Source organism: Mytilus galloprovincialis, chromosome 5 (assembly GCF_965363235.1).
Source record: "Mytilus galloprovincialis chromosome 5, xbMytGall1.hap1.1, whole genome shotgun sequence".
NCBI lineage: Eukaryota > Metazoa > Mollusca > Bivalvia > Mytilida > Mytilidae > Mytilus > Mytilus galloprovincialis.
The window spans coordinates 42,859,358-42,871,576 of NC_134842.1; the positions used below are offsets into that span (position 1 = coordinate 42,859,358).

At 30.3% G+C, this 12,219-nt stretch overlaps 1 long non-coding RNA gene across 1 annotated transcript; it reads left to right on the forward strand.

Moving 5' to 3' along the window:
- The first annotated feature begins 1,667 nt into the window (after nucleotides 1–1,667).
- LOC143074532 (uncharacterized) lies at nucleotides 1,668–2,629 on the forward strand. The gene is made up of 2 exons (XR_012977918.1): nucleotides 1,668–1,743; nucleotides 2,281–2,629. It is a non-coding gene; the product is annotated as an uncharacterized LOC143074532 (long non-coding RNA).
- Nucleotides 2,630–12,219: the final 9,590 nt, after the last annotated feature.

Consider the following 12,219-nt stretch of genomic DNA (forward strand, 5'->3'; position numbering starts at 1 on the left):
AGTGGAACTATACATAGAGCAGGCATTGTTGATTAGTTTTTATTCAATCAATCATATGTCAGCGTTTTAACCTGCAGGAAAAGGTAAAAGTTGACAACTTAAAGGTCTCACACTAGTTAATCAAAGTTTTTTTTTATCTTTATGTTTATAACCACTCAAATTGGCTTTAAATTGGTTACTCTAAAAGAATAAAACAAGAGCCATTTAACTTTAACACATAACATAACACAAAACAAAACGTCCGTCAATGAGAATAAATGAATAAAAAATGTCACGTCCTTTTTTTATAACCTGTATAATTAGGTAAGAATGAATAAATATTTGGAAATGCATTCAGAATATCAGTTTATTATAGTTATTTGTTTACATTGAATTGAATTCGTTGCTAGTATATTTTTACTAAGTTTTCCGCATTCTAACTGATTATCCAACTGTTGGTGAATTAAATTTTAAGTCATGCAAAATTTTTAAACATTAAAATCAGTTAGCTGTTTATTTCATTTTTTCAAATTGTCTTCTAGATTGATAAAAATTAATGCCCTCAAACAGTTGGAATAGGCGTGACGTGACGTAAATTGTAGATTTTTTATGTGCTTCTTTGCAAACTAAATAATAGATTGGTTAATTTGCAAACAAAAGGATTGGGCAACTCTATAATTTTCAAGATCAATCATTCGAAAATAAAATGATTTAACAACATATATCAAGTTTTTTAATGCAAAATCTAACATTTGTAATCAGAAATCTGATGATATCAAGATATATATAATTATTATTGAAAAAATATTTATCTATTTTGAAAGAATTCATTTTGTTGTAGTTAGGTAAATAAAAGAGAAAAATGTGCATTTTTTTTTTTAATTTCAGTTATCTCTAAAGTTTTTACGAATTTTCTGAAAAAAATAATATCTCTCAATAGTTGCAATCAGTTTGTTTTGATGCTGGTGCGCTCGACTCCAATCTTGATTGACAAGGACTTACCTGTGATTTTAACCCTGTATACCACCGTTCCCTATGTGAAATTATATATGTTTTTAAATACTTTGAACGACAATTTTGTTTTTACATTTTTACAATGTGACGTTTACATTTTTTGACGTCATACACCTGAAGCAATGCATGCGGTTTTTAAATTGATAGATACGTTTTGTGCTTTTATGTTAAATATTTGTTGGTTTTGAGATTGTGACACAGTGATGACTGCTGTATCCATATTTTAACTGTTTTACCTATTATATCTGTTTTGTTCATGCATCGTTGTAAATATAATGGAATTTGATGCGACTGTCATACAAGTAAAAGGTTTAGCGCTATAAAACCAGGTTCAATCCACCATTTTCTACGTAAGAAAATGCCTGTACAAAGTCAGGAATATGACAGTTGTTATCCATTCGTGTTAGATATGTTAGCTTTTGATTTTGCCATTTTATTAGGACTTTAAATATACCTAGATATTAAAAACAAAACTTTACGCCAAAGAGATGTTTCGGCTTCCCCTTTTGATCTTTACATTTTTAAACCAAGAGTTTCAAATGGTAACGTTGAAATAATCACTTAGTAATTTTTACGGACGCCATCACGAGTTGGATGACCGTTATGGAATATCCTTTGTACATATGGTATCGGATATGCTCCTGATGTCGTAACAACAATCCAGTTTTTTTTTCAGCAACTTGGATAGCATGCTGCACTTTTTAATAGCGAATTATTGTTAAAGTACAACAAAGATAAGAACATTTTTATGTAAGTATATAACAGCTTGGTGAACGAGTCTTTTTTTACGATTATAAAATGAAACAGATGTTTTATCTGCAGTGGTAAGACTTTTAATCATTGCTTATTATCAAAGGAAGTTCATTTAATGCTTGATTGAATTATTGTTTACTAAGTTTGAATATGAAGTAAATGAGCTATTACTTTTGATTGATTATGTCAAAGACTAATTGTCTAGTCCAAGGTTATAATGCGGATGGTTTAACGTCAATTTGGTAAAGGCCAGCAATGCGTTAAATGCGTATTATTTTTTTGAAGATTTGTTCCGAGTGAGAACTGGAGTATTGCTCGATTAGTTATTTAAAACCGAGTTCATTTAATGGTTGAGTAAATTATTGTTCACCAACAAGACTAAGTTGAAACATGAAGTGATTGAGCAATTACTTATGGTTGATTATGCCAAAAACTTATTGTCTAGCCCAAGGTTATAATTTGGAGGGTTTGACGTCAGTTTGGTAACGACCAATAATGCGTTAAATTTTTATCATTCTTTTTCTTTTTTTGTAGATATGTTTCCGATTAAGAACAGGAGTATCGCTTGTTAAAACGAACAGTACTTGATTAATAACTTAAAACCGAGTTGGCATCAATTGTATATACAATGTACCATCACTCTTTCCTTAAAACAAAAATGAGACTAAGTACAGATCTAAACGTACTCGCAGTTACTGACAGCAAGTTCAAAGCCAATAACAATTTATCAAAACATCATGTATGTGAATATCGATCAGTGCAATGCAAAAAAAAATATATCGAAAGATGTAGTACTGTGACAGTATAAATGTGTAATTTTTTGTATGGTTGTAATTATCTGATTACAAAATCAATATGTACACCAATAAAAAGAGTACTCAAAGATTTGTTTACAGCGTTGAATTGGTAACCGTTTAGTATAAGTAAACAAACAACAAAGAAAATCAACTATAAGGAAAGAAAAATTATCCCTTTTCTCGTAACTAACTTTGTAAAGGTTTATGTTGTAACACTATGATATATAAATTAAGGAATGGACAATATATCCAAAATGTTGGTAGATATCATATCAAACAAAGTGTAGTGGTATAATCTATAGCTATATGTATAGCTTAAACACAGATTTAAAAATGTACAGTTTATGTACATTTCTACAGAGTTGTAGTTTATATACAACTTTAAAAAGTATAGTTTATATACAGTTTTACAGATGTACAGTTTATATACAGCTTAACAGCAGTACAGTTTATATACAGCTTTGGAGCTGTACAATTTATATAGCTTTACAGATGTACAGTTTATTTACAGCTTTAGAACTGTACACTAAGATTACTTGTAATTAAGTTGCTATGTACGGATATTTTAATATTTTTAAATGTCGTCCTGGTTGGTTTAATACAAGAACCTTGCTCTTTTCTGGTGATGATAAAAGAACTACATCATCAGCTTACAATACAATATGTATTGGGTGTGTGCTAAATGGGCTTGGGTCATATATCCTTTTTTGTCAAAATAAGTTGGCAAATCATTTAGATAGAAGCTAAGAGATAGGGACTAAGATTATTTCCTTGTCTAACTGATATATTTGATTTATATAGGTTTGTCCTTTGTTGGTCTATTTTTACACAGTTTCTGTGTGTCCATACATTTATAAATTTCATAATTTGTAATGGTTGCTGTTCGTTATAAAATATCACGGTTAACTATAAACGTCTTTTAGTATATAAAAAAGAAGATGTGGTATGATTGCCAATGAGACAACTATCCACGAAAGACCAAAATGACACAGACATTAACAACTATAGACCACCGTACGGCCTTCAACAATGAGCAAAGCCCATACCGCATAGTCAGCTGTAAAAGGCCCCGATAAGACAACGTAAAACAATTCAAACGAGAAAACTAAGGCCTTACTTATGTAAAAAAATGAACGAAAAACAAATATGTAACACATAAACAAACAACACCCACTGTATTACAGGCTACTGACTTGAGACAGGCACATACATAAATAATGGGGCGGGGTTAAACATGTAAGCGGGATCCCAACCCTCCACCTAACCTGGGACAGTGGTATAACAGTACAACATAAGAACGAACTATAAAAATCAGTTTAGAGATTTTGTTTTATCAAAGTTAACCCCAGAACTTCTTTGTTATATCTCTGATAAGAAAATTTGAACTGTACTTTGGTCTTAATACGCTTTAAGGCTTAAAGTTCAATCTTTGTACATTTGGTATAATACAGGTATGGCATTACAAATTAGAAAGAAAAAAAAAAGAGAAATTTTTCGAATGATTTTCAAGTAATACGGCCTAAATGGACAGTAAAAATGCATGGCGAAAACAATTATAGTCATGTTTAGATCCTATCACACAATTGACCATATTACGTTTTGTGGTGATCAAATTTTGTATCCACAATTGCTTTTGAAATACACTAATTCAACTCATTTGTCCTATAATCATTCATTTTACACAAACCTGTATTTTTCATCAATTGATCACTGATTTTTTTGTTTTTAAGTTCTATCAATTTTGTAATTATAGCATGTGACACTTTGAATACAAAGAATTTACTATCAATACACGTAAATTAAGTTTTAATTACATTACATGTATATTTTACAGATAACAATGCCTCATATTTCGACTTACATCTAGGAATTTTCAATGAGGGTCTGTTGAATATAAAACTTTACGACGAAAGAGATGATTTTATCTTCCCAATTGTGATCTTTCCATTTCTATGTAGCAACATTCCAGCAGGAATTCCGATCACTTGGCAAACAAGCAGACATTCAAAATTCACAAGTCGAGAGTAAACTGACAAAATGGCAAAAACTGAAGACGAAAAAGAGTCAAGCAAGTTCACAAAAATAGAACACTACAGACTAGACAAAATGATCCAAACTAAATAGGAGTTGATCCCAATTACTCTGGAACAAGTGGCACCCATCGTTATGCTCATACTTATTACATATTTGGTAATGAGTTCTCATTCTATAACGTCACTATTGTGAGAAACAGGACAGGAAGGTGGTTACGTTAGTATGAATAACATTAACGGTACCAGTTTTCCTGCACATATCCGTGATTATCTAACAACGGTCAACCAGTATGTGATGACGTCCGTAAATTTTCTAAGGCATGATTTCAATTTTACCACTCTGAACATTTTCAAGATAGTGTGAGGTATATCAAGGGACGCAATTTTATAAAAAATAAAAATTGATAAAGATTAGTATATACTCAAATTATAATATACGTTGAAAAGAATCGGACAATTCAGTAAATAAAAACGCCGATTCCATCTTTTCCCTTCGACAAAAGTATCCCCATACGATTACTTTGAACGTGATTAGATCAAACGTGTTGACTATGATACCTATATTTATGTATTAGGGCAGCCATCAATAACTATGTTAATATTATGAAATACCCATTAATGATTTAAATGAAAGTTTGAGGGTGTATGGAATAATTCAGTATTTCGATCCCCTCTATCAACAATGTGGTGGTGGTCTCAAGTTAGTGCTACACGTAAGTTTTTTTTAGAAAGAAATCAAACATTCTTCTTCATACAGGTCCATGAGGTCCCTTATATAGAATTGAATTGTAAACAATCATTTTAATATCACAATAAGACAATTCATCTGAACACTAGAAGGTAAAATTGAGAATGGAAATGGGGAATGTGTCAAAGAGACAACAACCCGACCAAATAAAAAACAACAGCAGAGGGTCACCAACAGGTCTTCAATGTAGCGAGAAATTCCCGCACCCGGAGTCGTCCTTCAGCTGGCCCCTAAACAAATATATACTAGTCCAATGATAATGAACGCCATACTAATTTCCAAATTGTACACAAGAAACTAAAATTAAAATAATACAAGACTAACAAAGGCTAGAGGCTCCTGACTTGGGACAGGCGCAAAAATGCGGCTGGGTTAAACATGTTTGTGAGATCTCAACCCTCCCCCTATACCTCTAACCAATGTAGTAAAGTAAACGCATAACAATACGCACATTAAAATTCAGTTCAAGAGAAGTCCGAGTCTGATCTCAGAAGATGTAACCAAAGAAAATAAACAAAATGACAATAATACATAAATAACAACAGACTACTAGCAGTTAACTGACATGCCAGCTCCAGACTTCAATTAAACTGACTGAAAGATAATGATTTCATCATATGAAGGTCCCTACCATGTATTGCTAGAATAAACTGCACAAAACACCAGTAAAGTATCGACCGCTCGTAAGTTGTATACAACTGATATGCTATTATATAGTTCTTCAACTAATTTCAAGGAACTGATCATTATATTTAGTAATAAAGCATATGTTATAACTGAAACAAAAACTAGATGGCCGTTTGAACTACATAATTGCAAATTAATCTACTTAAACTCACTTTGCACAATTGCACCATTTAAATTGCAGATCTCGAGTCACTCCTGTATTGTTATGAATTACTTTGTTTGCCAATCTTATTAAAACAAAACTGTCCAAAATATATCTAATTGATAAATTAAACAACACGTACCGTTATCTTGAGGATATTTGTTTTCGTTAAATACTTAAGAATTCTCTAAATCTTTTACCGAAATTTACCAAAAAGAACTGACTTTTAATGAATTAGATATTAACAGCAATAACTGTCTTTTCCTAGATATAGATATTTCAGTTTAACACTGGAAACCTTTTACAAAACTTTACGACATGAAGGAACCATGGTCGTTCCCGATTGTAATGTTTCCTTTCTTGGACATTGTCATTCTTCGGCTCCCACTTACGTTGTATGTTTATCCAAAATCGTTCACTATGCACGTGTCGGTAGAAACGATTTGGGTTTCACTGAACGTATTCTATGTACAGCTGGTTAGTTATTTTAAAAGTCAATGATTGTGTTACCTCAATATACTTATACATTATACCTGAACTTGATTCATTCATAAAGACAATGATATATCTTGAGGTTTTGACATTTATAAGTATATATCTGAATATTGTGTTTATCGGCTAAAATCGATTTTGTACTCAATTAATTATTCCTATATTCAATTTCAATAGCTTAGTTTTGGCATTGCAAAAGGCCATGTATTTCTCTGATTGTTAATGACTTATAAAATTGAGAATAGAAATGGGGAATGTGTCAAAGAGGCAACAACCCAACCATCGAACAGACACCAGTAGAAAGTCACCAATAGGTCTTTAATGCAGCGAGAAATTCCTGTACACTTAATAGGATGTTGGATATGTACCGCTTTATATTTCACTCTTAGATAAATTTATAATTTTTTAGTAGTAAGTGGCTTTGAACTAGCTTTTAGAAACTGCAAATACTCACAGATTTGTGTACTGTTTGTCTTTTTTTTTTGAAAGTTGCTTTTTAATTTGTTTTGTTCTGATGAGCAAGCTTTCACAATAGATTTTTATCATTTATTCTCATATTATATCGTTTGAAAATTCAAGGTAAGGAGGGTTAGGTGCCGCAAACAGTTTACCCCGCAACATTTAGTATGTGCCTGTCCTAAGTCATGAGCCTGTAAATCAGTGATTGTGGTTTGTTGCTGTACACTGATATTTGATTTTCGTTTATTGCTTTTGTACAATAGAAAGAAATTCTGTGTTTTAATTTTATTAATTTTATTTTTTAATATCTTGCTATGTGGTTTTTGATTTGCACATTGTTGAAGGACATATGGTGATCTATAGTTGCTAGCTTATTTCAATGTCAATTGGCATCTGTAGGAGCCCCCGGGTTGTCTCATTGGCAATAATTACTACCTCAAATTCGTCAAATGTTGGAACAATATTATGTTGTTTTTCTTAACCCACATTGTCAATGTAACATTGACAGTCATAAAGTCTTATCAACTCATATAAATTCACCAAAGCAAACAAGTCTTTTTTATAATTTTTTTTTATTCATAATATCAAAAGCACTACAAATATAAAAAATAAAAACAGCTACTAACTTAATATGAATATTTCAATACTGTCCAAAATAAATGTGCACAAAGTTACTTTAGAAAAGAGATAAAAATAAAGAAACTCATAACAAAATGCTACAAAATTGTACAATGATGACTTGTTATTGAGTTCATGTCATAAGTTTTCCTGTTACAGAACCTACCTATTGTATTCATTGATAATTGTTTCTTGTCCTGAAATGCATAAACTATTTGTCACTAGACATTAACAAACAAACAATCAATCAATTACACTATAAGTTTGTTCAATCAATCAATCTACTATAAGTTTGTTCTTCCTACATTACATCAACTAAATGGTCCGACTTATTGGACTAAAAAGTGTAAAAGAACAAGTACAAATTATTTGATATTTCTAAATACTTGTTTTACAAAATAATAATACTGTTTGATATGTTAGTCAGGGAATGTTTGGGATACAGAACCAAACTCAAATTAAAACTTTGTTTGGTTCAATATCTCTTCTTGGAGTTCTTCAAAATGTACACATTTTTTACTGAGCAATTGGAACCAAGTGCTAACTCATGGCAAAACTTAATTACATGTACTTGCAAATATTTAATCCACAATATTGGTGCTTTAATTGCTGTTATCTGTTCTCAAAACATGGCAAAGCCTTCCATACAGAGTTAAAAAAAGAAACTTAATGTGGTTACATTGAGTATTTTGTGGAGTGAGTATTTACAAACTGCAAGTATGATCAAAATACAATCTCAATTTACTTATAATACTTTAACATTCAAAATGATCATGAGGAGGATGAATTTAAGGGAACATATTTATTCTAGTGAGCTTCCTCCAGGCATGCTTGGAGGATGCTCCGAGCATTTTAGAGAAGCTAATATCGTTAATACACCATTACACTTCCATTAATGTCAATCAAATAGAAGAGTTTATAGTTAAGAGCTTGTATGAGCTTTTTGTGAGCCTTTTGTACGCCTGTAATAATAAAATTTTACTATGTTGCCCTCGAAAATTAGTTAATTGACACAAAAATAGATACATTAAAACTGGAGGTTAAACAGTTTAGAGACATTTCATCAACATGAGATGGAAAAGCTCTAATATAACTAAAACCTATTTATATAAAGCCGATAAAAATAACACAACAGTGGTTTTAAATAAAATCGATTACATCCAAACGGTAACAAGTCACCTTAACAGTTATAATTTCATGAAAATAAATATTAACGCGTTGTTGTCAAATCTATAAAAGTTATTGTTGAAAACTATATAGGAAAAAAGAAATAGATTCATAAACTTATACTTTTTTAAAGAATGATAACGAATCAAAACATGGACACATATACCTTCTTCCGAAAATTCATAAAATCAATCTAGAAATAATTAATGAGGCATTTCGAACTGGTCAAATAGTTAGCAACATAACCATTTCTTACTGACCAATCGTCCATAAGTGTTACTCTACCACGAGACGCATTAAAAGAGTACTGGATCTAATTCTAAAACCGTTATTGAAGAGTCATCACTTTTACAATCAAGATACGAAAGACTTCATTTATAAAATAGAGTCGCACAAGGTCAAGAAAGAATGCATTTTTTTTGCCTATGATGTAACGTCAATGTACTCAAATATGAAGATTGATAACTAAGAAGAAACAGTTATCAATGCATTTTCATCAGTTGAAAAACACGAATATGCTTTAAAAATTTCAAACAAACAAAATTAACGGTATTTGTAAAGTTAAGAAACAATGAACTCGAATTAAATTCACAGTTATGCAAACAAATTATTGAAGCGCCTTTTGGTGGTATATTTTCTCCGACATAATAATAACTTACTTTTTTTTTAAATCAAATATACAAAAACACGAAACGTATCAATATTTACCAATCACTAGTGCCCGTCCTACACACATTAAAAAGTATTACAGTGTGTTAATATATATGTCAAATTAGAAATAATAGTCACATCGCTGAATTAGATAAACATTTAACATTCAAATATTGATACGTTTCGTGTTTTTGTTTATATTTGATTGAACATCAAGTATGTTATTATTATTGAATCTTTTATCTTTGTGCACTTCGGTAAATAATTAGGTCATACTAAATCTAGACACCTCAAATGTGATTTTAAGCAGAGGGGAAATGTTGTTCGCTGTGTTCAAGAAATCTTCAACCTGTTTTAATCTGCCTGTGAAGAACATAAAACTGTCGTCTTTGTATTGGCAGTGCAATTTGATGTTTTCTATCCATTGGAACTTAATATCTAAGATATTTTTAATAGACCAGACAGATGTAAATCACATACCACCAATAGGCGCTCGTATTATTTGTCTGTATAAATGTCAATTTAATTCAAGTTCAATGTTTCTTAACTTTACAAATGCCGTTTATTCTGTTTGTTTGAAATTTTAAAAGTATATTCTTGTTTGTCAACTGATGAAAATGCATTGATAACTGTTACATAACAGACAATGAGAATGCATTCTTAATGTACCTTGTGCGACTCTATTTTACAAAGGAAGTCTTTGGTATCTTGAATGTAAAAGTGATGACTCTTCAATAATGGTTATAGATTTAGATCCAGTAATCTTTCAATACGTCTCGTGGTAGAGTTACACTTATGGATGATTGGTCAGTAAGAAATGTTTATGTAGCTAACTATTTGACCAGTTCGAATTGCCTCATTAATTATTTCTAGATTGATTTTATGAATTTTCGGAAGAAGGTACATGTTTCCATGTTTTGATTCGTTATCATTCTTCAAACATTTATAAGTTTGTGAATCTATTTCTTTTTTCCTATATAGTTTTTCAACAATATTTTTTATAGATTTGACAACAACGTTAATATTTAATTTCAAGTAATGATAACTGTTAAGGTGACTTGCTTCTGTTTTGATGTAATCAATTTTATACAACCAATGTTGTGTTATTTTGATCGGCTTTATATAAATATGTTTAGTTATATTAGAGCTTTTCCATCTCATGTTGATGAAATGTCCCTAAACTGTTTAACCTCAAGTTTTAATGTATCCATTTTTGTGTCAATTAACTAATTTTCTAGGGCAACATAGTAAAATTTTATTATTACAGGCGTACAAAAGGCTCACAAAAAGCTCATACAAGCTCTTAACTATTACTTTTATATTTGATTGACATTAATGGGAATGTAATGGTGTATTAACGATATTAGCTTCTCTAAAATGCTCGGAGCATCCTCCAAGCATGCTCGGAGGAAGCTCACTAGAATAAATATGTGTTCCCTAAATAATCATGAGTGTTAAATTGATTAAAACTGTGCAACCATAGCACATAGATAAAAGAAAAAAAAGTAGCAATTATCCTAAAGGAAATAGTTATCAAAGGTACCACGATTACCAGGATTATAATTTAGTATGCCAGATGCGCATTTTGTCTCATAAGTGACGTTCATATCAAAATATTTATAAAGCCAAACAAGAACAAAATTTAAGAGCATTGAGGATCCAAAATTCCAAAACTGCTAAGGTCATCTATGTCTGGGATAAGAAAATCCTTAAATATAAAAATCTTAATGGTACAATTATTTTGAAGGCTATATTTTTATCTTTTAACAGTTTTTGAATGAAGAAAAAATGAAAAAAAAGGTGAATCATCTACTATAGAAACATTGATTTAACCTTTCCAAGTTTTGTCTTTGAATTTAATTTGATTGGAATTATATTTAATGAACTCCATTACACTAATGTAATATATGTATGTAAATTAAAAGTTTCTTGGGGTTAAATCTAATAAATAAACTTAAAACCCCAAAGAAAACTTCAGCTTTCACAGTAAAATTGGTTAAAGATTTACTTTAGTGCCCAAGTAAAATAAAGTGATTTTAAGTTCAACAGAAAAAATATTGATCATCAGTTATTTCAGCAGCTATCAAATAATTAGGCAAGATTAAATCACATATACTTTATTTTTTACATTGAGTCTTGAACAGTATAAAGATTGGCAGCACTTGGTGTATAATTATAAAATGGATTACGAAATTAAATTTCAAACAAATAATGTAGATCAAAGGTATTCAAAATTTAAATGTAAATCATAATAGAAAAAAACAAGGAATGTCATACAAAAATATAATAGATATCTCTAAAATTATAAAAACTTTGCAACAATTTCCCCATTTCATAAAACATATAAAAAAAATAGTTATTACATCATTCTCATAATATCATTATGTAAGCCGCTACTAATTTTGCAATTTGAAAAATTAATTTAACTCTTTTGTCAATTGCAGCTTTAACATGTTTAACAAACAACTAAACTATCTGGAATTAGTTTCATTCATAAGAATACTACTACAATCTCCTTACTTAATCTCATTCATAAAATAGAGTATGAAACAAACTTGTCTTTTTCATATACATCAACATCATCACATAGTCATCTAACATTCTACATAAATAATTAAACAAAATATTAGTCATCTAACATTCTACATAAATAGTTAAAACAAACATATATAGTTATAT